Source organism: Monodelphis domestica, chromosome 1 (assembly GCF_027887165.1).
Source record: "Monodelphis domestica isolate mMonDom1 chromosome 1, mMonDom1.pri, whole genome shotgun sequence".
NCBI classification, from domain to species: Eukaryota; Metazoa; Chordata; class Mammalia; order Didelphimorphia; family Didelphidae; genus Monodelphis; species Monodelphis domestica.
Window position 1 is genome coordinate 278505244 of NC_077227.1, and position 27353 is coordinate 278532596.

Below are 27353 nucleotides of genomic sequence, written 5' to 3' on the forward strand. Positions count from 1 at the left end.
AATTCTTCTAACTATTATAATAGTGAATACAGTTTTTGAAAGTTACAAATAATATTCTTCCATATAGGAATATAAACAATTTGACCTTATTGAGGCCCTTTAAGAAAATTTTAGTTATTATCAAGAGACAATGGAGGCACCCTGTGAATATATATTGGAAAATACTTTTTCCCATTCCCTGAAGGAAATTTGAGTCCAACATTTTGTTCTTTGATGGCTTACAATGTAGCAATTCATTCAGTAGTGATCTGATAGTTGCTTTTTAAACATTGATCAATACTGTTTTCTTCTTGCAAGGTCAGTTCCTTTACATGAAATTCTCATAGAGAGCAATGGAAAGTGATGACCTCACTTATTCCCAAGGCTCTTATCTATAAGCACCTGCTGCTCAGCATACTGAGAACAGAGATATCCAAAAAAAAGAATGGAATCTTTTTACTAATGAAACCAAAGGAGAGCCCAGAAAAATTTTTCTAAGCGTTTTTGCTTCCTTCTCAGTTCAATGAGAAAAACCTATATAGCAGAAATTTATGAGATGTACAAAATGTTTTAAGTAGTTCAATTAGTAGAAAGATGTTTGAATTCTTACATTTCTTGAAAGGTGGTATTATTGAAAATAAGTTAGGCAGATGGTGTTTTTCTCTTCTACTGATTCCATCTTCTCTCCTTCTTTTATACTAGTGATTAATAGCAAAGCCAGAACTGGAAAAATAGATAAACCTTGCCAATTAGTTAAAGAAATTTAAAGTCAGATTTTCACATAGCCATCTGGCATTAGTCTAATTTGTTAACATCCATTTGAACTAGAAGCAACCTAATTAGCTAATTAATTTTATTTATCGCAAATAAATGCAATTAGGATATTTTGTTTTTATAACCCCACCCTTTTTCTATCCAAGCATTATAAAGTCATGACTTTTAGGCAAAACCAAAATTCTCATTGTAACAAATGAATTGAAAAGAAATAAAAATCCATTATTATAAAGGTAGCAATATAGAAATGGATTTTGGAAATGCATATGTAATTAGTAGTTTTTTAATAGCATTAACATCAATTCTGAGGATTAGTCGAAATCTTGAGGAAAACTATTAGTGAAAAACATGCATCATGATTAACAAGAAATCTTCATTTTATAGCCTATGAAATATTATATTGTGGTTTGAATGTAGTATTCTGATAGTCATCTGCATGATTATTCTCCTGAACCTGTATAATCCAAGGCTTTAACCAACTGACAGAAAGTTATTGGTTCAATACTGTCTTCTCATAGAATGCATTGCATTTCTTACAGAATAAAATCATTTGATTTATTTCTTTTCAGGAAGCATATTTCTCTTCAGCATAAGCAAAGGTTTATCAATATTTGTTATAACATGCTTAGCAAAAGTGTCAGGTAAGTATCCCAACTTCAACAGAAGATTCATGTTGTGAAACAATGGAAAATTATGTCTAATAAGCAGAGTTGAGCTAAATTTTAGAGGGCCTTTAATTCCAGGCAGAGGACGAGGCCAGAAGTTCTTCACTTTTTTGTATCATGGGATCCTTTGACAATCTCAGCAAACCTATGAATCCCGTCTGATAATAATTTTGCTTTTGGTTTTTGCCTATATTCATATTTGAAGGAAATGCTAATTTTTTGTTACAGGTTTTGAAAACAAAGGTAGTTTTCCCCACAAAGTTCCATATAAATGGAGATTTTGAGCCTTTGGACTTCATCCTCCAGAAGTCCTTTGGTATTTCCCAAAATTCCCCTTTCCTGTGTCCCTAAATTTTGCATGATTGTGTTTAAGTGGCTGTAACTCCTCCTCTTCCTCTCTCTTAGACCTGTGACCAGGCTGAAGTCAGGCAGTTCTTTTGTTTTAGTTAGTATTAATAAAACATTATAAAATATATTTAATTATTGAATATTAATGTTAAAACCCACACTTTGGCTTACCATGAAGGGATTACAAATTCTCAAAAAAAATTTTTGAGCAGATAGACTTACAGTAAAGATAGTAAGTTTGCCCGGTTGCTGATCACCATGAAGGTCCGGGGGCAGGGTGTGCCTATGTTCCTCCTGCTGCCTGCCACTGCCTGCTGTTTCTCCTGTCTATCTGCTTGGCCAGCATTCCTCACCACTCTCCAACCAGCTTGGAGCCTCCTCTTGCTCCAGACCAGACCCACCACAAGAGCCTGATAATCCCAGCCTTTTTTTTCCACAGAGGATGACATATAAAAATTTTTTCTGTCACAATCCCTTTCCATACTCCACATATGTGTTTCTAGCCTGCTATAGCCATTTTTCAGCTGATCCTGGACTCCTAGTATAGAAGGCTGTTATTAAAGGTTTTTCACAGGGAGGGCAGTTTCCCTTTTCCTGCATCCCTGCATTTTGCGTGATTGTATTTAATTGGCTGTAACTCCACCCTCTTTCTCTCTCTTAGAACTGGGACCAGGCTGAGGTCAGGCAGGTCTTTTGTTTTAGTTATTATTAATAAAACTTTATAAAATACAATATTTAGTTATTGAATATTAGTTTTAAAACCCAGTGCACGAATCCCAGTTTTAAAATTCCCACTCTAAGGACTGGAAAGCCAGAGAAGGATTTGAGAAGTGGTAGGTATGATAAGAAAATATCCTTATGTTAGAAAAATTAATCTAAACACAATATGCTTAATAAGAAGAAAGCCTTGGTGTATAGCTGAATCTGAGTAAGAAAGAACTGAGTTTAAATGTAGCTGCAGACATTTAATAACTGTACAAATAACTTAAGCTGTTTTCCTTCAACTCTTGGAGAAGGACATGGCAAACCATTCCAGTCTTTGCCAAGAAAAGCTGGAGAGAATAGAATACCATGGTGAAGGTGATCAATGATGTCAGAGGCTACTGAGAATTCAAGGAAAATGATTAAGAAAAGCCTCTTTGATTTGGCAGTTAAACTCTCATTGATTACATTTGCAAAGATCAGTTTGAAATGAATGATGAAGCCAGTACTCATACTGTAGAAAGTTACAGGAAAGTAACTAGGGTAATTGTTTATAGAAACACTTCTTAGGAAGTTTAGATACAAAATAGAAGGAAAAATATGGAATGATAGGTAGTGATGGATAGTTTTAAGAGAGGATTTTTTAAGGATGAGAAATTTAGGGAAGGTGTTATTAGACAAAGACAATGGGTAAAGAAGTCAACAATTTAAAAACTACACATATATTCAAGGTTATGAACAGAGAGAAAGGGCATTGAATTTTTCAAGAAGATCAGTGGTTTATAAAAAAAGTCTGTTTCTCTGATCCATTTGCAATGCTTAACATGCCTACTCCAAATTTGTCTAAATTCCATGAGTATAAAACTAGTATTTTTACTATATATGTATATGTATGTGTGTTTGTGTATGTATATGTGTGTATTTATATATATATATATATATTCCCAATTACCTGTAAAAACCCTTTAACATTCATTTTCTAAAATGTTGAAACAGTATAGCATGCAGTTTTCAACTATGCCAAACATATTTCCATATTGGTTATGTTTGGGGAAAAATATATCCAAAAAACCACAAAGAAAATAAAGTGAAAAATAGTATGCTTCAATCTACATTCAGATTCCATCAGTTCTTTCTTTGGATATGGAAATGTTTTTCATCATGATTCCTTTGGAATTGTTTCAGATCATATTATTGATGAATAGCTAAGTCATCATACAATATTGTTGTTCCTGCCTACAATATTATCCTGGTTTTGCTCACATCATCTTATATAAGTTCATGTAAATCTTTCCAATTATTTCTGAAATCATCCTGCTTGTCATTTCTTATAGCAAAGTAGTATTTTTTTACATTACAATCATAATCTACAACTTTCTCAGCCATTCTCCAATTGATGGACATTCACTTAATTTCTAATTCTTTACCATTACAAAAAGAACTGCTATAAATATAAATAAATAAATCGGCCTTTCCCCCCTTTTTTGATCTAATAGTGGTATTGTCAGATCAAAAAGGTATGAATAGTTTCATAGCCCTTTGGGTATATAAACTAATATTTTCTAACAATTAGCATTTTCACATCACTTGTTAGAAATTTGAAGAAAAAGTATATTATTGTGGCAAAATGCCATATTCATTATATTAAAAAATGAATCATCAAATGTTGAAGTAGGACTTATGATCTTGGATAACAATAGGATAAATATATCAGGACCTGAATAGATTTAGGACCAGAAGAAAGGTGGCAACTACTATAGGTTTAGGCAGGATTATAACCCAAGAAGATTCCATGGAGAAAAAAAGCCTCTACTTACCTTCATTCAAGAATAACAACAACAATAATAAAAATAGGTAACATTTAAACAGTAATGGCTTACAAAACACTACTTGGATGGGTATTATTATTATTATTATTCCCATTTTACAAATAAGTAAATTGAAATATTGATGTGATTTGTCTAGAGTTATAGAGCTATTCTTTTAGACTGGATTTGAATCCAGTAATGTTTTACTCCAGGTCCGTCACTATCCACTATCCACTGTGCCACCCAGCTGCCTTTTTCATATCATCAAAAACCCATAGAAGCTACAATTTATATATAAATATTCTTTCCTTCAACTATATTGTGCACCAGGAGAGAATGAAAGCTATTGAGGAATTAATTTCTTGTATTTTACAGATTCTAGTGTATAAGATTAATTATTAATGGAAGTTTTCAATTTAAGGGCTTAATGTTTTACTTTTTTCATCACATTAATTTACAAAGGTAATAGTTGACAATGTTTAGTATATGACTAAAAAATACTTACACTAATTAAATCCTTGTACTACTTTAAGGTAATTATTCATGCTCACTTCGTTCTTCATCAGTGAAGTATTGAATTACAAAGCAAAGTATACCTTGAAGCCTATTGGAGAATGTTATCCAAAGAGATGGGGAAAGGTCTTGGAAAAGGTGACATTTGAGTTGGGCTTTAAAACCTGGGTAAAAATTCAATGGGGAAAGAGAATCATAGAGGGCACCTTGGACATTGGAAATAGAATAAACATAGACCCAGAGCTGTGAAATCATAATACATATGCAGAAGATAAAGGGTCATTTAGTATGACAAGAACTTGGAGTGTTATGGAGAAGAGAGTAATATAAGGTAAGATGGAAATAGAGCCTCAAATGCCAAGAAGAGTAATTTGAACTTGACTAGATAGTAGAAAACTACTAAAGATTTTTGAACAGAAGTTTGATGTGAACTGACCTATATGTAAGAATAATTAGTCTAACCTGCATTTCTTCAGGTGAGTAAAAGTGATGACTTATGACAGATGTAATGATGAGATGAGAGTATACATATTACAGAGGTAGCATTAACAAACTCTGGTAACTGACTGGATATGAAAGAGAAGAGATGAGTATAATACTAAAACTAAAAAGAGCAATAAACCCAGGTGAATATTGGTACCACTGACAAAAATAATGAGCTCAAGTTGGAGGTATGCCAACTTTGAGATACTTGGGACATCTAGGCGGAGATGTCTTATTAGTAATTAGACCTGTAAGTCTTCAGCTCAGAAGAAAGGTCAGAACTTAAGCTATAGATTCAGGAGTCATCTGTTAAGGTAGTTGAAAATGAGAGTGAATGTTTTTGTAGAAGCAAAAAGTTGTAATGAGACAAGAAAACCAACAATAGATGTTGAGGAACAACACATGGGAAGTTAAGAAGGGAATAAGGAGAAAGCAAAGAAAACAAAAAGAATGGTGAGAGGGATAGAAGAACAAGGAGAGAGTGAAACTGTAGGAGGAGAGATTAGGAAGAAGTAGTTAACCCTTAAAAGTAGCAGAAAGGTAAAGGAAGAAAAGATTTTAGAAATTCCATTGGATAGCTTAGTGGATGCAGAGCCAGTTGTGGAGACAGGAGGTCCTGGTTCAAATTTGACCTCAGATACTTCCTAGCTGTGTGACTCTTGGCAAATTACTTGATCCCCCATTGCTAAATCTTTACTGTTCTGTCTTGGAACCGAGAGACAGTATTGATTTTCAAATGGAAGATAAGGTGTTGTGTGTTTTTTTTTTATTCCACTGAATTAGACAGTTTCATTAGAGATCTCAGAAAAACTTGAATAGAAAAGGGATAGAAATCAAACTGTAATGGGTTGGTAAAAGAATGGGCAGTGAGGAAATGAAGACTTTTGAGTACAGTTTATTTTTTCAAGAAGTTTAGCAGTTAAATATAAGAGAAACGGGACAAGAATTTGGATAGAATCGGAGGGACTGTAGTAACCTGAGCATGTTTTTAGCCAGATGAGGGCTGAGAGGAGAATATAACTGCTGGAGATAATTCTGTACAGAATGCAAAGTAGAAGACTCACCTCCAGAAACTCTCAGAGTGTTTGGAAACCTACAACTTGGTTCTTGAAAGTGATTTTGTATAGAAAAGTATGGATAGGGCGGCGTTCAAAATGAGATGGCTTAGAAACAGAAGTTGTATTGTGTCCAAAGATACCACAGAGGGTCCTGAAGATCCAATGCTCCAAACCTCAAAGATCTAGGTAATCTCATCACAGAAAATGGAGGTCAATAAAAAGCTTGGGTGACTCAGAACAAAAGCAATCAAGACATGACACTCCATGTGACCTCAGCACAGGGCCATAATTCAGGAAGTAAGTCTAGTGAGATGAGTGAACAAGATCCTGCATGTTAAAAAGAATTATTGAAAATCCAGATATACTCAAAGAACCAACCTCAGAGAAAGTACTAACATAACAGCAAAAAGAGGCTAAATGAAAAAATTGATTTTTCACAAGTACCACATGAACTTAAGAAATGAAGTATGACATCAAAAAAACAAAATAAAAGTTATAAAGAAAAGCATTGGAAGGTGAACAATTTAGAACAGAAAATTCTGAACTTAAGTAACAGACTCCCTGAAAATTAAAATGGACCAAACAGAAATTGATGACTCCATAAAACAAGAACTATAAGAACTTAAGGGAGAAGGCAACTGAAATATAACATTTTAAAAAGGAAAATTAAAAAAAAAAGGTCTTAAAAGTATTTTTTTAGATGCACAGAATTGAAAGTAGGAAAGGGGTTGCTCCAAATGGCATTCCTTGAAAACAACCTGGGCCAGTCTCCAGGCATTCAAAACAGATTGTGGAGGAGGAGGTTTTTTGCTTCAGGGCTCTTTCAGCCCAAAACAGCTGAACCTAATCCCATCAGGAGCCCTCAGAGCCCAGGGAGGCCATGACCCCACCCCTTAGAGAACAGGGTATACTGAAAAAACAGGAACCTAGAGGCAGAGTCAAGATGGCAGCCTAGAAGGAGCATAGACCTGGCAGCCGGGCCAGAGCTTTGGAGATCCTCCATATTTGCTTCAGCTATCCAGGAAGTTTAAAACTCAGAGTAACCCCAGCCCAACTAAGCTGAACTCAATCCCATCAAAAGTCTCCAGAACTCAGGGAAGCCCAGGCTCCCCATCCATCCTCATTGACTACTGGACTTTAAGCCAATCAAAAGTCTCCAGAGGACAGTGAAGCTCAAATCCCCAACAACTCTCCCCCAGAGACTACACCAAGAGATCTTCTGTTAAAGCTCCAAGAGGGGAGACTGATAGAAGTCCCCCCAAAACAAAAAAAAATGAGAGGAACAAGAGCACAGACAAATACGGGGAGTAAAGAAGGGGTGAATTTGAGCAAACAACAGAAAAAGAAGAAAGAAACTACAATAGACAGCTACTACTCAGCAAATGGAACAGAGGGGGAGAGATCAGCAAACAAACCAGAAATCTCAGCGAATTGGATACAGGCTGTGGAAGAACTCAAAACACAACTAAGAGAGGCTGAAGACAATTGGGAAAAGAACTTAAAAATTAAGATAAATCATCTGGAAACAGAGGCACTTGAACTAAAACGAGAAAATAGTGTCTTGAAAGCCAAAATCAACCAGCTGGAAAATGAGGCAAAAGAGATGAAAGATGAGGTAAAGAGGATGAAAGATGGTCTTCAAAGAAAATCAGACCAGAAGGAAAAAGACAACCAAAATGCCAGAGATGAAATCCAATCTTTAAGAACCAGAATAAAACAACTAGAATCAAGTGTCCTCACAAGGCAGCAGGACACTATAAAAAAACCCAAAAAGAATGAAAAAATTGAGGAAAATATGAAACATCTCATTCACAAAACAGATGATTTAGAAAATCATTCAAGAAGAGACAATTTAAGAATAATTGGACTACCAGAAGACCATGACAAAAGAAAAAGCCTGGACATCATACTAGAGGAAATTATCCAGGAAAACTGTCCCGAGATCCTAGAACAAGAGGGGAAAGTGGAGATTGAAAGAATCCACAGATCACCCCCTGTATTTAATCCCCAACTGACCACACCAAGAAATGTTATAGCCAAATTCAAAAGCAATCAGATGAAAGAAAAGACATTACAAGCTGCCAAGAAGAAGCCATGGAAACACGGTGAGGTTAACACAGGATCTGGCTGCATCCACACTGAAAAAAAGAAAGGCATGGAATACGATATTCTGGAAAGCAAGGGAACTAGGTCTCCAACCAAGAATAAAATACCCATCAAAACTGACTCTATTCTTATAGGGGGAAGTATGGTCATTCAACACAACAGAAGAGTTCCAAACATTCATAAATAAAAGACCAGACCTGAACAGAAAATTTGATGTCCAACCACAGAACTCAAGAGAATCATCAAAAGGTAATTAAAAAAGGGGGGGGGGGTAAACAAAACAACAAAAAATTTTTTAAGAGATTCAATAAGTTAAAATAATATGTATCCCTATGAGAAAAGAGGTCATTGGTAACTCTTAAAAACTGTTGCTATCACCTGAGCAGCTAGAAGAATTACACTCAGAGGGAACAGTGACAAACTGTATAGGATGAAAGGACAAGACATAAATAGGTATATAGATATATGCATGCATAAATACATATACATGTGTATGTATGTATATATATATATATATATATACATGACTAGAGCTAAAAAAGAAAAGATGTTATAACTAAAAGAAACAAATGGGGGTAAATTTATGTGTCACAAAGAAGCTCATGGTGGGAGGGGGGAGAACATCGATACACTGGAATGGTAAAGAGGTTGGAGATAGGAAATACTCAACTCTTACGTACTTTGAAACTGACCCAAAGAGGGAAGAACAATCCAATCCATTGGGGAAGAGAATAGATTTGCGCCCTCTAGGGGAGTAGAAGGGTAAAAAACAGACTGGTGGGGAAGGAAGCAGTACAAGGGAGGGAGAGGGTGTGTGGGGGGAATTTTTAAAAAGACTACAGGGGAAAATAAGGGAAGGAATAAGAAGGGAGGGGGGTAGAAAGGGAAATACAAGGGGGACTGATTTAAATAAATCACTAGACTAAAAGGTAGAGCCGAAGAAGAAGAAAGGTTAGAATTAGGGAAGGATATCAAAATGCCAGGGAGTCCACAAGTGACAGTCATAACATTGAACATGAATGGGATGAACTCACCCATAAAATGTAGACGAATAGCAGAATGGATTAGAATCCAAATACCATAAGTTGTCTCCAAGAAACACACATGAGGAGGGTAGACACCCACAAGGTCAGAATTAAAGGATGGAGTGAGACCTTCTGGGCCTCAACTGACAGAAAGAAGGTAGGAGTGGCAATCATGATATCTGATAAAGCCAAAGCAATTATAGACCTGATCAAAAGGGATAGGGAAGGTAATTATATTTTGTTAAAAGGGACTTTAGATAATGAGGAAATATCACTAATCAACATATATGCACCAAATAATAATAGCACCCAAATTTCTAATGGAGAAACTAGGAGAATTGAAGGAAGAAATAGACAGTAAAACCATATTAGTGGGAGAATTGAACCAACCATTATCAAATTTAGATAAATCAAATCAAAAAATAAATAAGAAAGAGGTAGAAGAAGTGAATGAAATCTTAGAAAAATTAGAATTAATAGACATATGGAGAAAAATAAATAGGGATAAAAAGGAATACACCTTCTTCTCAGAACCACATGGCACATGCACAAAGATTGACCATACATTAGGTCACAGAAACATGGCACACAAATGCAGAAAAGCAGAAATAATAAATGGAGCCTTTTCAGACCACAAGGCAATAAAAATAATGATCAGTAATGGTACATGGAAAACCAAATAAAAAAACTAATTGGAAACTAAACAATATGATACTCCAAAATCATTTAGAGAAGAAATCATAGAAACAATTAATAATTTCAAGGAAAATGACAATGGCGAGACATCCTTTCAAACCTTTTGGGATGCAGCCAAAGCAGTAATCAGAGGTAAATTCATATCCCTGAGTGCATATATTAACAAACTAGGGAGAGCAGAGATCAATCAATTGGAAATGCAAATAAAAAAACTCGAAAGTGACCAAATTAAAAACCCCCAGCAGAAAACCAAACTAGAAATCCTAAAAATTAAGGGAGAAATTAATAAAATCGAAAGTGATAGAACTATTGATTTAATAAATAAGACAAGAAGCTGATACTTTGAAAAAACAAACAAAATAGATAAAGTACTGGTCAATCTAATTTAAAAAAGGAAGGAAGAAAAGCAAATTAACAGCATCAAAGATGAAAAGGGGGACATCACCTCTGATGAAGAGGAAATTAAGGCAATCATTAAAATTACTTTGCCCAATTATATGGCAATAAATATACCAATTTATGTGATATGGATGAATATGTACCAAAATACAAACTGCCTAGACTAACAGAAGAGGAAATAGAATTCTTAAATAATCCCATATCAGAAAATGAAATCCAACAGGCCATCAAAGAACTTCCTAAGAAAAAATCCCCAGGGCCTGATGGATTCACCAGTGAATTCTATCAAACATTCAGAGAACAGTTAATCCCAATACTATACAAACTATTTGACATAATAAGCAAAGAGGGAGTTCTACCAAACTCCTTTTATGACACAAACATGGTACTGATTCCAAAACCAGGCAGGTCAAAAACAGAGAAAGAAAACTATAGACCAATCCCCTAATGAATATAGATGCAAAAATCTTAAATAGGATACTAGCATAAAGACTCCAGCAAGTGATCAGAAGGGTCATCCACCATGATCAAGTAGGATTTATACCAGGGATGCAGGGCTGGTTCAATATGAGGAAAACCATCCACATAATTGACCACATCAACAAGTAAACCAACAAGAACCACATGATTATCTCAATAGACGCAGAAAAAGCCTTTGATAAAATACAACACCCGTTCCTATTAAAAACACTAGAAAGCGGGGGGAGCTGGGTAGCTCAGTGGATTGAGAGCTAGCCCTAGAGATGGGAGGTCCTAGGTTCAAATCTGGCCTCAGACACTTCCCAGCTGTGTGACCCTGGGCAAGTCACTTGACCCTCATTGCCTAGCCCTTACCACTCTTCTGCCTTGGAGCCAATACACAGTATTGACTCCAAGACGGAAGGTAAGGGTTTTATTAAAAAAAAAAACACAAAAACACTAGAAAGCATAGGAATAGAAGGGTCATTCCTAAAAATAATAAACAGTATATATCTAAAACCAGCTAATATCATTTGCAATGGGGATAAACTAGATGCATTCCCAATAAGATCAGGAGTGAAACAAGGATGCCCATCATCACCTCTATTATTTGACATTGTACTAGAAACACTAGCAGTAGCAATTAGAGAAGAAAAAGAAATAGAAGGCATCAAAATAGGCAAGGAGGAGACCAAGTTATCACTCTTTGCAGATGACATGATGGTCTACTTAAAGAATCCTAGAGATTCAACCAAAAAGCTAATTGAAATAATCAACAACTTTAGCAAAGTTGCAGGATACAAAATAAACCCACGTAAGTCATCAGCTTTTTTATATATCTCCAACACAGCTCAGCAGCAAGAACTAGAAAGAGAAATCCCATTCAAAATCACCTTAGACAAAATAAAATACCTAGGAATCTACCTCCCGAGACAAACACAGGAAGTATATGAACATAACCACAAAACACTCGCCACAATTAAAACTAAACTTGAGCAATTGGAAAAACATTAACTGCTCATGGGTATGACGAGCCAATATAATAAAAATGACCATCCTACCCAAACTTATTTATCTATTTAGTGCCATACCCATGGAACTCCCAAAAAATTTCTTTACTGATTTGGAAAAAACCATAACAAAGTTCATTTGGAATAACAAAAGATCAAGGATATCCAGGGAAATAATGAAAAAAAAAAACAAATGAGGGGGCGCCTAGCAGTCATCAAAACAATTTGGTACTGGCTAAGAGACAGAAAGGAGGATCAGTGGAATAGACTGGGGGAAGTGACCTTAGCCAGACAGTATATGATAAACCCAAAGATCCCAGGTCTTGGGACAAAAATCCACTATTCGATAAAAACTGCTGGGAAAATGGGAAGACAGTGTGGGAGAGATTAGGAATTGATCAACACCTGACACCCTACACCAAGATAAATTGAAAATGGGTGAAAGACTTAAACATAAAGAAGGAAACCATAAGTAAATTGGGTAAACACAGAATAGTATACATGTCAGACTTTTGGGAGGGGAAAGACTTTAAAACCACGCAAGACATAGAAAGAATCACAAAATGTAAAATAAATAATTTCGACTATATCAAATTAAAAGGCTTTTGTACAAACAAAACCAATGTAACTAAAATCAGAAGGAAAACAACAAATTTGGATAAAATCTTCAGAAAAACCTCTGACAAAGGTTTAATTACTCAAATTTATAAAGAGCTAAATCAATTGTACAAAAAATCAAGCCATTCCCCAATTGATAAATGGGCAAGGGACATGGATAGGCAGTTTTCAGATAAAGAAATCAAAACTATTAATAAGCACATGAAGAAGTGTTCTAAATCTCTTATAATCAGAGAGATGCAAATCAAAACAACTCTGAGGTATCACCTCACACCTAGCAGATTGGCTAATATGACAGTTATAGAAAGTAATGAATGCTGGAGGGGATGTGGCAAAGTAGGGACATTAATTCATTGCTGGTGGAGTTGTGAATTGATCCAACCATTCTGGAGGGCAATTTGGAACTATGCCCAAAGGCAATAAAATAATGTCTACCATTTGATCCAGCCATAGCACTGCTGGGTCTGTACCCCAAAGAGATAATGGACAAAAAGACTTGTACAAAAATATTCATAGCTGCGCTCTTTGTTTTGGCCAAAAATTGGAAAACGAGGGGATGCCCATCAATTGGGGAATGGCTGAACAAATTGTGGTATATGTTTGGTGATGGAATATTATTGTGCAAAAAGGAATAATAAAGTGGAGGAATTCCATGGAGACTGGAACGACCTCCAGGAAGTTATGCAGAGCGAGAGGAGCAGAACCATGAGAACATTGTACACAGAGACAAACACACTGTGGTATAATCGAACTTAATGGACTTCTCCATTAGTGGCAGTGTAATGTCCCTGAACAATCTGCAGGGATCTAGGAGAAAAAACACTATCCATAAGCAGAGGACAAACTGAGGGAGTAGAAACACCGAGGAAAAGCAGCTGCCTGACTACAATGGCTCAGGGGACAGGACAGAGGAGAGACTCTAAATGAACACTCTAATGCAAACACTAACAACATGGCAATGGGTTCGAATCAAGAACACATGTGATACCCAGTGGAATCACACGTCGGCTATGGGGGGTGGGAGGGAGGAAAAGAAAATGATCTTTGTCTTTAATGAATAATGCATGGAAATGATCAAATAAAATACTATAAAATTAAAAAAAAACAAACAAAAAAAGAAAGTATAGGAATCGAAGGGCCTTTCTTAAAAATAATATACAGTATATACCTAAAACCATCAGCAAACATCATCTGCAATGGGGAAAAACTCAAAGCCTTCTCAGTAAGATCAGGAGTCAAACACGGATGCCCATTATCACCTTTATTATTTAATATTGTACTAGAAACACTAGCAGTAGCAATTAGAGAAGAAAAAGAAATTGAAGGTATTAAAATTGGCAATGAGGAGACCAAGCTGTCACTCTTTGCGGATGATATGACAATTTACTTAAAGCATCCTAGAGAATCAACCAAAAAGCTAATCGAAATAATCAACAACTTTAGCAAAGTTGCAGGATACAAAATAAACCCACATAAGCCATCAGCATTTCTACATATATCCAACACATCTCAGCAGGAAGAATTAGAAAGAGAAATTCCATTTAAAGTCACCCGTGACAATATAAAATACTTAGGAATCTATCTTCGAGACAAACACAGGAACTATAAGAAAACAACTACAGAACACTTTCCACACAATTAAAATAGATCTAAACAATTGGAAAAACATTGATTGCTCATGGGTGGGATGAGCTAACATAATAAAAATGACCATCCTACCCAAACTTATATATCTTTTTAGTGCCATACCTATTGAACTACCAAAAAACTATTTTACTGAATTAGAGAAAACCATAACAAAGTTCATTTGGAAGAATAAAGGATCAAGGATATCCAGGGAAATAATGAAAAAAAAATACAAAGGAACGTGGCCTTGCAGACCCAGATCACAAATTATATTACAAAGCAGCGGTCGTCAAAACAATTTGGTACTGGCTAAGAGACAGAAAGGAGGATCAGTGGAATAGACTTGGCGTAAATGATCTCAGCAAGACAGTCTATAACAAACCCAAAGACCCCAGCTTTTGGGACAAAAATCCATTATTTGATAAAAACTGCTGGGAAAATTGGAAGACAGTGTGGGAGAGATTAGGTTTGGATCAATACCTCACACCCTACACCAAGATAAACTCAGAATGGGCGAATGACTTGAATATAAAGAAGGAAACTATAAGTAAATTAGGTGAACACAGAATAGTATACATGTCAGACCTTTGGGAAGAGAAAGATTTTAAAACCAAGCAAGACTTAGAAAAAGTCACAAAATGCAAAATAAATAATTTTGACTACATCAAATTAAAAAATTTTTGTTGAAACACAACCAATGTAACTAACATTAGAAGGAAAGCAAGAAATTGGGAAACAATCTTCATAACAAAAACCTTTGACAAAGGTCTAATTACTCAAATCTATAAAGAGCTAAACCATTTGTACAAAAAATCAAGCCATTCTCCAATTGAAAAATGGGCAAGAGACCTGAATAGGCAATTTTCAGTTAAAGAAATCAAGACTATTAATAAGCACATGAAAAAGTGTTCTACATCTCTTATAATCAGAGAAATGCAAATCAAAACAACTCTGAGGTATCACCTCACACCTAGCAGATTGTTGAACATGACAGCAAAGGAAAGTAATGAATGCTGGAGGGGATGTGGCAAAGTGGGGACATTAATGCACTGCTGGTGGAGTTGTGAATTGATCCAACCATTCTGGAGGGCAATTTGGAACTATCGCCAAAGGGCGATAAAAGACTGTCTGCCCTTTGATCCAACCATAGCCTGTTGGGTTTGTACCCCAAAGAGATAATAAGGAAAAAGACTTGTACAAGAATATTCATAGCTGCGCTCTTTGTGGTGGCCAAAAATTGGAAAATGAGGGGATGCCCTTCAATTGGGGAATGCCTGAATAAATTGTGGTATATGTTGGTGATTGAATACTATTGTGCTAAAAGGAATAATAAAGTGGAGGAATTCCATGGAGACTGGAACAACCTCCAGGAAGTGATGCAGAGTGAGAGGAGCAGAACCAGGAGAACATTGTACACAGAGACTGACACACTGTGGTACAAGAGAACGTAATGGACTTCTCTAGTAATGGCTTTACAATGTCCCTGAACAACCTGCAGATATCTACAAGGGGAAAAAAAAACTGTCCTCAGCAGGGGACAAACTGAGGGAGTAAAAACACCAAGGAAAAGCAACTGCTGGACTATAGAGGTTGCGGGGACAAGATAGAGGAGAGATGCTAAATGAGCTCCCTAATGCAAATACCAACAACAAGGAAATGGGTTCAGAGCAAGGACATATGTGATACCCAGAGGAATTGCGCTTCGGCTAGGGAAGGGTGGCGGGGGGTTGAGGGGTAGGAAAAGAAAATGATATGTTTCCAATGAATAGTGTATGAAAATGACCAAATAAAATAATGTTTAAAAAAAAAAGGTCTTCAAAGTATTTTTTTAGAAGCACAGGATTGAAAGTAGGAAGGCCAAAAAGGGTCATATACAAGCATGACTTCTTTGGGAATAATGTGTTGAATTTATTGTATATAAAGAGAAAATCAAGCTATATATAAAAGAGGTTTGCAGTTTTATGTATGATCCTCTTTAAAAAAAATGTGCTGCTAGATAGCAGGAAGTAATTTATTTTAGAAAATGTTTATACCAATTTATCTGATGAATCTAATATCTAAGATTCCTCAAGAATTGACATACATATATGAGAATAAGTGCTATTTCCCAATAGATTAATCATCAAAATATTTGAAGGAATTTTCAAAAGAATTTCAAGCTATTGACAGTTCTACGAAAATGTTTCCCAAACCTCCAAGAGTAAGAGAAATGCCAAATAAAATACCTTGGTCCCATTTATAGCACATCATGTTTACAAATAAGACAAAACAGGAAAATAGCAACTGGAGGAGAGCATGATAGAAAGGCACACTAATGTAATTCAAACCATTTTACAAAACATTTTGGAACTCTCTATATACTCTTTGACCCCCAAAAATTATCAATAGGAATATATCCCAAGGAGATCAAGATTAGAGGGCAAAATGTCATAGAGAAATCTATTTAGAGCTTCATTTGGAAAAATGGATCAATAAATTATGAAATATTAATATTAAATTGATATGGAAAATTTAATTCTATTTGGGCAGAAGTAATCCTGCTTAAGGGGAGCCTTCTGTTTCTTCTCTGAACCCTGCCTACAACTCTCTATGCTATCTAAAATCTTTTCCTAAGCTATCTGACTTATCCTAGTATTCCCATCAGTAACTGATGAATAAAGGTAAATAGCCTGTTTTTGGCTGCTGCACTAAGTAACCCAAAGTTATAGATGTAAAGCTTTGGATTACCTTAGCCCAAGAAAAATTCAGGCAGATGGAGCACTAGCAGATGATCTTTGGACTCAGGGAAATGGTTTCCTCCAAATAAATTCTCTACCTAGAAATCAAAGATTTCTCCACTTACTCTTGACTATCCAGGAGAATCTCTCAGAGCAAAAACCCTCCTTCATCTTGATGGAAATTCAGGCAGGGAGTCAAAAACACTTCTAGCTCAGAGGAAAATCAAAGAAGGAAGTGAAGTTTCAGTTATTTTCAGTTCAGACTCCCACAATTCCTTTCCTACCCAGAATCTTCTACCAGGGCTTATCTCAAAATTCCTCTTCTTTCAACTAACCCTAGAAAACAATCTATATCTAACATATTCCTACACTGTTCTCTCTGAAGTGCATTGTAGACCTGACTTCTCTAAAGAAGAGTTATACATTGCCAGTGCTCTAATTTGCAATACATTTCTTATTACTTGATACTTTGATATATCTATTTACTTAATAAGTCTAAGCACTTTCTTATTTTTTGTAGATTTCATCCCTTTCATACTTCATCTTTGGAGGTTTTTTTTTTTTTTTCATAACTCAAGCTGCGGGAGGACTTTTAGTTCTTTATCTCTGGGCCACCAATGTATTGTTTCTTAATCTCACTATATGCTGCTATTTGTCTGACTTCCTTTTCTAGCCACATAACCTTGATTATATCTCCTTTACCACTTCTTATTCTAAATCATCTTTCGTAGCATGCTACAGCCTACTTATGTGGACCATTTAGCTTTCTATTGCCTTTGAGTTTCTTATAATTTTGACATTCTGACATCATGGGATTTTGTGATTCTTAGTTCTTCATCACTTGGGGACTATTGGCTCATGCAATAGCTAGCAATTTCCAATACCAAATACCTTGCATAATGTTTTTAGAAATCCTGGTACCATCTCTTTTTCTATCTATACCAAGTATCCATGATAAATTAACTCAGTCGGCTATTTGTGGAGCATCATATCATAATCTGGATCAAACATAGTTTTCATTCAATTTGCTTTTATAATCTGGCTAGTTAAATGAATATCTCTTACATTGCTATCAATTTCATTCAAGAGGCTTTTTTATTCTTCTGGGTTTAATATATTTTTACAATGATATTTGCAAAAAGGACACGAATAGAAATTATTTTCCTTGGGCTCTGTACAAGATATGTGCAGTGACACAGTAAACATATATGTCTCCCTATTTTTATCTCCCTTTATTTCAACATGTTAATCTATAGTCACTCTTACCATTGTCACTTCTGTAATTTTAACATACACACAAGACACATTGTTTAATGTATGATAAATTTTATTCTACCAAATTATAAGAATAATGAGCAACATGTGATTGAGCTAAGTCTTTTGATGGCCTGATCTACTTATTCTTACTTTATTCATCACAAAATGAAGGTAGAAGAGTAGAAGATTGTTGTATCTATCATTTATTTCCATCTGCCAAGTTACTTCAAAAAAAGTAAAAACATTTAGGGAAAAATTTATACACTTTTATGGAAGAAAATTCTTTTAATGTAAGTCTCTTGGGGAATTTTGCCAACTTAATTAATCCTTATTCAGTTGTAATGAATTTCTGACTGACAAATTGGTTCATTCATTATGCAAGTTATATGAAAGGCTCTCATTTCTACAAAAGGAATATGTACGAAATTCTAAATATTTTTATAAGAGATGAGTACATTCTCTATAAATGATGGATACATTCTTCTACCTGTCCACAAAAGCTTGAATTTGCCTTATATGTGAGTACTTTTTTACCCATTACCAAAAATTCATAAATGACATTGTAAATCACAACATATTTTATTCCAAATTCAGGAAACCTGGTTCACATCTTCCTGCCTCAGTGCCAATAGTTCTTTAGCCACAAGTACTGGATCATAGAGTAAGAATTACTTTGGGAACTAAAAGAGAAAGAATTTTGTACTTCTGGGTACCTATAACTTTGAAAATCTCTCAATAAAAGATAAAGCACTTTTCTACATTAAAAAATATTATCCAAAAATCCTGAATTGCAATTGCAGGAGTCAAGAAGAAATGAAAAGAGGGTTGTGTTTATAAATGTACTGTCCATCCTGAAAATATGCCTAAGTAACCTATGGTAGCTATATTAGAAGAAAAAATATTAGTAGGATATCTTGGCAAATTCTCATAGAAAGATTTGGAATATCTATGGAGAAAAGTTAGCAGGAACCTTCTAAGATTATACTATGCATTATCAACAATTTTAATGAAAATGGGATATAAAATTTGCAGATAGACTCTCACAGATTTTTCCCCACTTTGCTCTAAGTGTAATCCATGAGATAAAATTCAGTCACAGACATTACCACTAACTTGAATACAGACAATGTAGCAATGCTAATGGAGTTACATTTATAGAGTGGTTTAAGCTTAAAGTTGCTCTAAGACTTTTGGAACACCTTGTATAAAAAAAGAGATTTTTGAACAACCACATAAGGCTTGTTAGAGTATGAGTAAAAGCAGTCTCTCTAACCCTTATGTCCATCCACCCAGAAAATCTTTATATCTGACCTGCCACATATACCTTCTGGCAAATTTTCTACCTCTTGCTCTGACAACATTAATCAAATTAGTAATAAATAACATTGGAAAGAGCACAATGATAAATTTCTTTTATACACCACTCATTCCTTTTACTACATATCACCCTCTTAGACTATAAGATCCTTAAAGGTAGGAACTGTCTATAATTTTTGTTTTCTTACCCACAATGTGGTAACCAACATATCATCGACTTAATAAATGCTCATTTGTTTGCTCATTCCTTCCTTCTTTCCTTCTTTCTTTAATTTTTTCTTTCTTTTTTCCCTCCTTCACTCCTTCCTTCTTGTCTTCCCCATTTAACTTTAAGACCTTTGAGAGCAAAAATTGCCCCTCTGCCTTTCTTTGTATCCCTGAGGGCACATTCCTGATTTATAGTAGGTGCTCAATAAATGCTGAGTTATCAAAGAGAGGGATTTGTATTTTATACTAGAGGTAATAGGAAGTACCTGGAGTTAATTGAGTAGAGGGAGAAACTTGATCAGATCTGTACTTTAGGAAAATTTTTTTGGCAACTGTTCTTATCCTTTGGGGAAGGGAAAGAGTTGAGTTAGGGAGACAAATTAGATGACTACTATAGGGTCCAAATGACAGGTGACAATGATCTGAACTAAAGTAGTTATAATGTAAAAAGAGTTGAGAGAATTTGTAGAGAGTGAAGACAGTTTTGAGAGATTTTATGGCAATAAAGTCAACAAGATTTGGCAACTGATTGGAAATGTGGAATGATAGAGATTGAAGAATTGATAAATCTGAGAAATTGGAAAGATTAGAGTAAGCTAAACAGAAACACAACTTTGAAGTGTGGCCTTGTGGTAAAATATAGTAGTTTTACCATAAGGCATATTAAACATGAGATATTTGGGGGACATTACCTTTGAAATAACCAATAAGCAGCTTCTGAGTTGGGAATAGAAATGATAAAATGGATTTTCATAATAATAAGACCAGAAATTCATGCAAATGATATGTAGAGCTAGACTGGAATACGGAAACTATCAGAATAAATTGGATTAAGATTGTAGCATAGTATTAATAGCAGGTATATAATTTCCTTTATACACAAGGGATACAAATGGTTTTTACTTAGCCAGAGATTTTGTATCATTTGGATTGGAAGACTAAAAAGTAGAAATTGAGAGACTTATGAAATATAGCAACTTTTGGCTGGGCTCCCTCTAGAATTCTCTAAATACTTTCCATAATTGTTGGTTGGTTCATACCTCCAATAGTTCATTAGTGTGCCTTTTTACTGTATCTCTTCCAATATTTTTCATTTTCCTTACTTGTCATAATGACTAATCTGATGAGTGTGAACTGAAACCTCAGAATTGCTTTACTTTGTATTTCTATAATTATTCATTATTTTGAACTTTTTTAATATGGTTGTTAATTTTTTTTTAGTGTTCACTCTACATATATCCTTTGACCATTTATCTATTTGACCATTTAGCTTTACATTTGAATCAGTCTCTCATACATCTTGTAAATGAGACCTTTATTAGTGTAATTTGCTGTAAACATTTTTCCCCAGGTAAATTTTACCTTCTAATTTTAACAGCATTTGAGGTTTTTATACAATAACATTAATTTTATGTAATTAGAATTGTCCATTTATCTTCTATCATCTGTCTTTTTTTTATGAACTCTTCCTCATTCTTAGGGATCCAAAGGAAACTTCTTTCTCACTAATTTGCCTCTGATATCATTTGACATTTGGAAGTATATATTGGTCTATACCTAATTTCTACCAGAGTGATTTCTAGGTTATAGTGAATCCTTACACAGAACTGAAGTCTTTGTTTTATTTATTATGTTCTCTTCTTTCTGTATGTTTTATTTCTAATATTTTCCACTGATTGACTTATTCTTAAACTAGTATCATATCATCTTAATGATTATTGCTTCACTGTATAATTTGCAATCAGACTCACTTCTTTCCATTTTTATCCCTATTTCCCTTAAGATTATTGAACTTTTATTCCTCCAGATGAATTTTATTTTTTCTAATTCTAAAAAAAAATCATGTTTAATAATTTGATTGGTTTGGTACTGAACAGGTAAATTACAATAGTGAATATTATCATTTTATTAAACTAATTCAACAACCATTATGTAGTTCATTTTCCTCTAAATATTTAGGCCTATCTTTATTTCTGTAAAGTGTATTTTGTAATCATATTCATATAGTTTCAGGGTATTTCCTGATAGATACATTCCCAACTATTTGATCAAATATGTAGTCATTTTAATTGGCATTTCCTTTTCTATTTTTGTTTGCTGGGGTTGTTTTTAATAATGTAGAGGAATGATTATGATTTATGGAGAATATCTAATATCCTTCAACATATTTAAGTTACTTATTCTGTTAATTTTTTTCACACTTTGAGAAAACACTGGCCTGTTGTTTGAGTTCTTTGCTTTATCCTTCTCTGTTGTTAGGATTAGTCTTATATTCCCTCAAACATAAGTTTGGTAAAATATAGTATATCTATTAATTTTTTAAAAGTGCAATAGAACTCCTTATTAAACTATATGGAACAGTATATTTCCCACCTCACAACCCTTCTCCCTTAATAGTTTCTTACAGCAAGTTTAAACTGTTTCTTTGAATTATGATTATTAAATATATCTATTTGCTGCCTTGCTTATCTGAGTATTACATATTTTAATAGAAAACCATATATTTCTTTTGAATTCTTAATTTTGATGTCATAAAGCTATAGTTGGCTCTGTTTCTTATTTTTATTTCTCTATTGTGATTTCATGTTACTTATTTTATTTACTTTCCTAATTAAATTTTTCTCCCTTATCTTTTTTATCAGGTTGGCTATTATCATTTTTAATGTTTTCAAATAATGAGCTTTTCATTTTACTTATAATTGCATTGCATTTTTCCATTTATTTTTCTCTAATATTCAATATTTCTTTTGTTCTTATTTTGGTATTGTTCACTTGTTGGTTTTTTAATTGTTTTAATTAAATATCTAGTTTATTTATTCTTTATTTTTCCATTTTATTAATATGTGATCTTATAGATTTAATCTTCCTTCCCAGAACTGCTTTAGTTGTGTCAAAGAAATTTTAGTATGTTGTTTCCTCATTTCATTGTCTTAATGCAGTTATGGCCCATTTGATATTAAATTACAAGACATAAAGTAGACTTTCTTAGAAAAACTGTATACTTTCCTTTAGCACCATATAACAACATGTGAATAGTTATAGTAAAGGCAGATAGAAGAAGAATCAAAAGTTCAAGTTTTACAAGGCCTTCAATAGAAAAGTATAGGGTAATGTTGAACTGGTTAATTTCTAGGGTTCACATTGTGATAAAAGGAAATCAAAGGGGGGTAGCTGGGTATCTCAGTGGATTGAGAGCCAGGCCTAGAGACGGGAGGTCCTAGGTTCAAATCTGGCCTCAGTCACTTCCTAGCAGTGTGACCCTGGGCAAGTCACTTGACCCCCATTGCCCAGCCCTTACCACTCTTCTGCCTTGGAGCCAATACACAGTATTGACTCCAAGATGGAAGGCAAGGGTTTAAAAAAAAGAAAAAAAGGAAATCAAAGCCATGTCATGGGAGATGATGGCCTCAGTGAAATGAACTTTTTACTTTATAATTTTGATTAATAATTCACTGTCTGAAAATACTATTATGAAAAATCGTATTTTAATTCATAAACTGTAAATTCAGTGTAGATTTGAATGGTAGATAATAATTTTGTTATCCCAGAATTTCATTTTAATTGAGCCATATTTATTTGAATAATCTACTATTCCTGTCCTCTAAATTCTTTCTGATATGACCATATTTCTCCTATTTTGGGCACAGGCAGAGAGAAACAAACCTCTTTCTCTGTGTCTTGTATATGCACATATAGACACACATACATGCCCCATGCCCCTTTTCAGTCTATAAAGTTCCTTCCTCATAGTAACTCTCTTTCCTCTTGAACTACTTCTTCCATTCTTTTAAGTTATATTTCATTCTTCCTGACAACCTGGAAAACAGACTTATGTTTCTCTGGCTTTTTCATGTTTTCCTTCCAGGACAAACACCACCTTGTACTTACTATATGTTAATGGCAGAAACAAATTACCCTGTACATGCCACAGCGAACTGCAATGACATTGCACATAAAGTGTGTTCAGATTGGTTGAGGAGACCGATCCCACTCTGTTTGTGCATGTGTATGTGTGAATGTGTGTATTTTTTAAATAAAATAACAGACCAATGGGAACATGATGTTTCAAGCCTTTGGTACCTTAGAATGGAAACCTTCCTGGGAAGTAATTGTTTGATGATAGTCAGCTTCATGGTCAGTTTTTTCCTCCTCAGCCTTAGATAGACCCCATAAATCTAGTATCTAGTTTGTCTTAGATATAAATATTGCTAATAGCTATTGCTGATCTAGAGACATAGATGAAAAAAATCCAAATCTTTTGATCCTCCAAAATCAATGGAGACCATCTCTTTTCCCAATATCACATAGTTTTTATAATTATCACTTTATAATTCATTTTCTTATATCTAGTAGTGCTGGCCTCCAAACTAAATGTATATGCTATATGAAGATCTAATACTCACATTAAAATACAGCAAGAAATTTGTTTTAAAATATCAGTATGCCATTATATTTTTTCCATGATTGCAAAATACTATTATTATTTAAGATGCTTCCTATAGCAATTCTTTTCCAAGATAACTTTTTGTGAGATTATTTCTGAGCTTTCACAAATATATTTTAGCTCAACATTTTTATTTATACTTCTTTTATATTTGCATCTTTTACAGCAGTGTAGAATTGTTGGGTTTTACAACTGGAACATACCTTATTGCTTAATTGAATGCTAACTTTCACCTTAAAGCATTTATGAAAGGTCACTAAGCCCCTACTTAAACACTTCCAGTAATAGGAAAGCTCACTACTTCTTGAGGCAGTCTGTCCATTTCTTGTCAACTCTATTCGAATGTTATGTTCAAATCTCACTTCCTATAACTATTAATCATTAATTCTTAGTTTTGCCCCTTAAACAACACAAATCAGACAAATGTAGAAAGGAAAATCTTCTGTTCTCATTGTTTTTTTCTGCACCCATGGGTTAACTTGATCTTAATCTCATTTCATGACCTAACCTTTCTGCCAGGCCTCCCTCTGATTAAATTTTTAAGCCACCTCTAATAAACAATCTTCAGAGATTGATAGTATAACATAAAATTTTAGATTCTGATGCCCTGTGTATCATTTCAAATAAGATAAAGGTATAAACATAGCCTGAAAAAAATTGTAAAATATTCTAAGTTTATTCACCTACTGTCTGTTTGTCTCTCTATCTTTCTCCCCCTCCCTCCTTCCTCCTTTTCAACTCTGATGTCATTTCTCCCTTTCTCCCTACTGCTAGCACTGTGGGCCATTGTGCTTGCTTTTGTTCCTCTTCTCAAACCTCTCTGATATTCAGTTTCCTCATATGTATAATTAGAATAATAGTGATTCCTATAGCATTAATTTGTTATGATACTCAAGAATGTAAAATACTTTGTAATTCCTTAAAAAATTTTTTCTGAAGCATTACCATAGAATTAATTTGAATTAAGTCAATAACTTGGAGTTAATCATTCCAGTTTTAATATTAAGTTAAAATCAGCAATCATTTTTATTAGTATCCTAATTTAAGCAAGCCTCTGTCTTGGCTCCGGGAATACAAAGAAAAAGTAACAATCCATTTCCTCAAGATGTATTTCTATTTAGGCAGATACCATCCAAGTCTCTGGTGCACCTGTGCAGAACGTTCCATCTAGCAACAATAGTAGCAGCTAACATTTATAAATATAGCTTGGGTTTAAAAATCATTAAAGATTTGCAAAATACTGTACATGTGTTATCTTATTTAAACCTTAAAGCAGCCTTGGTTAGGTGGTATTATTATCTTGATTTTTATAGTTGTTGAAATAGAAGCAAACCAAGGTTAAGTAGTGTGCTCAAGGGTCAGAGTAACTAGTGTCTGGGGTAAGATTTTAATTTAAGTATTCCTAAATCCATGTCTAATACTCTTATCCACTACACTGTACCACCTACCTGCTCCCAACTATGCCACCTAGTTGACTAGTGGAAGTGTAACAATCTTCTATTTCAATCAGCCATGCTACTTCTAATGACTAGAAAGAAAGGTTCACAGACTAGTTTCAAAATAAAAGTGAAGGATTTTACATAAAATATTATTTGGATTGTTAAAATGGGAAGACTCTCTGGGTCCCCTTCAGTTCTATATTATTTTTTTTCTCAGTTTTGACCTCCATAAATTTGTAAGATAAAGTCACCTAATCCATAATAACTATATAGTTTAATAAATAGTGAAAATTCAAAGAAGATTAAGCGTTTTCTCCCAAGGAATTCTTTGTCCAATCATATCTCTGGTGTCCTCCACAACTTTTTCCAACTTCCCCAAGTAACAGAAAGGGCAAAAGGGAAGAGTACATGTTTGACTTAGAACCCTAACCAAACCCCCAACACACACACACACACACACACACACACACACACACACACACACACACTTTATGATTGATAGATAGATATCTACTTATCTCCAGCATTAAAATGTATATTCATTAATAGCAATTTCTACTTGTTAATTGATTAACCCTAGATAGTATAATATGGGAATTATTTGAATGGTAAATGATAACTAAAGATCAAGGCTGTTAATCTTCCTTACTTTACTCCCTTCCCCCCTTTTTCCCTTCACCCTTCTTCTCTCCACTTCCTGTTGATTCTCCTTTTGGTTTCTCTAAATTAACTCAGGGTGAGTTTATGATGTCTGAAATAAAATGCTCTTTTTTCCTCCTCTTTAAATTAAGGGATTTATTGGGGAAGAAAGGAAATATAAGAAATGGAGGGAAAAGGGATTTGGGGTTTCCCTAATACTAGAATGAGTCTTAGGTTGAAGGATGGTGGGATATAGTTCAATTTGGGAAAATGGACGGACAGATCTGAAAGTTCAGTCGCTGAATCACAACAGAGCAAATCAGAGAGAGCTGAACTTTGTCCTTATTTCTTCTATCTTCAAAGCCAAGAGAGAGAGTCCTGACTTTACTGTCTTCAAAGCCAATGACAACAGATTTCTTTCTGTCTTCCAAGCCAAAAACATAACAGACTTCAGTTGGTCTCCTCTCCTTCCTCCAACTGCTTCTCCCAGTCACATTCCAATCAGAATGCTCTCATTTGAATGATAGGTCATCAGTCCAAGCTATTCCTGCCTTGTTGCAAGCTTTTCAATTTCTCTCTTCCACAGTATACCTCAAGAGATAGAAAGTCAAAGAGAATGAGAAGAAAGGTTCATTTCTTTCCCCACCCTTATTTTCTCACAGCTTCTCCATATCCTGTGCTAGCCAGCAATCCCTAACATTCTTGAATTCACCAAGGAATTGCTGATTCTTTCACATCTCAGTCCATAGATTGCAATTATTCTCCATGTTTGGATCTTAGGTCTCCCACATGATAAATTCCCTAGGCTTTGGGCCAAAAAACAGAGGAATATGATTTGAGGTTCCCTGTGGGAACTCTGAATCTTTTTGCTCTCAGAGAGAGAAAATATATTGTAGATACCCAATGAATAAAGTATAAAGGATAGAAATGAGAATTGGACCTTTAGTTTTATTGGGGTAAGGTACTCCCAAGTAAAGAAATTACCTCGATCAATTCAGGTCAGTATTTTTTTCTGCAACTTAGAGGCTATAAAAGCTTTGTTTAAAAAACAAAGTAATAAAAAA

The 27353-nt window shown here is 34.5% G+C and overlaps 1 protein-coding gene and 1 long non-coding RNA gene across 14 annotated transcripts in view; one reads left to right on the forward strand and one right to left on the reverse strand.

Moving 5' to 3' along the window:
* The window catches only part of LOC103099241 (uncharacterized), a 55189-nt gene extending 37912 nt beyond the window's left edge, over positions 1–17277 (reverse strand). The window contains exon 1 of one of the 2 annotated variants that reach the window (XR_457445.3): positions 17112–17277. This is a non-coding gene — a long non-coding RNA (uncharacterized LOC103099241). The remainder of the gene's footprint in view (positions 1–17111) is intronic. The other variant, XR_008917226.1, reaches the window with a different exon arrangement.
* The window catches only part of GPHN (gephyrin), an 852406-nt gene that overhangs the window by 265953 nt on the left and 559100 nt on the right, over positions 1–27353 (forward strand). The gene's annotated exons all lie outside the window — the stretch shown is intronic.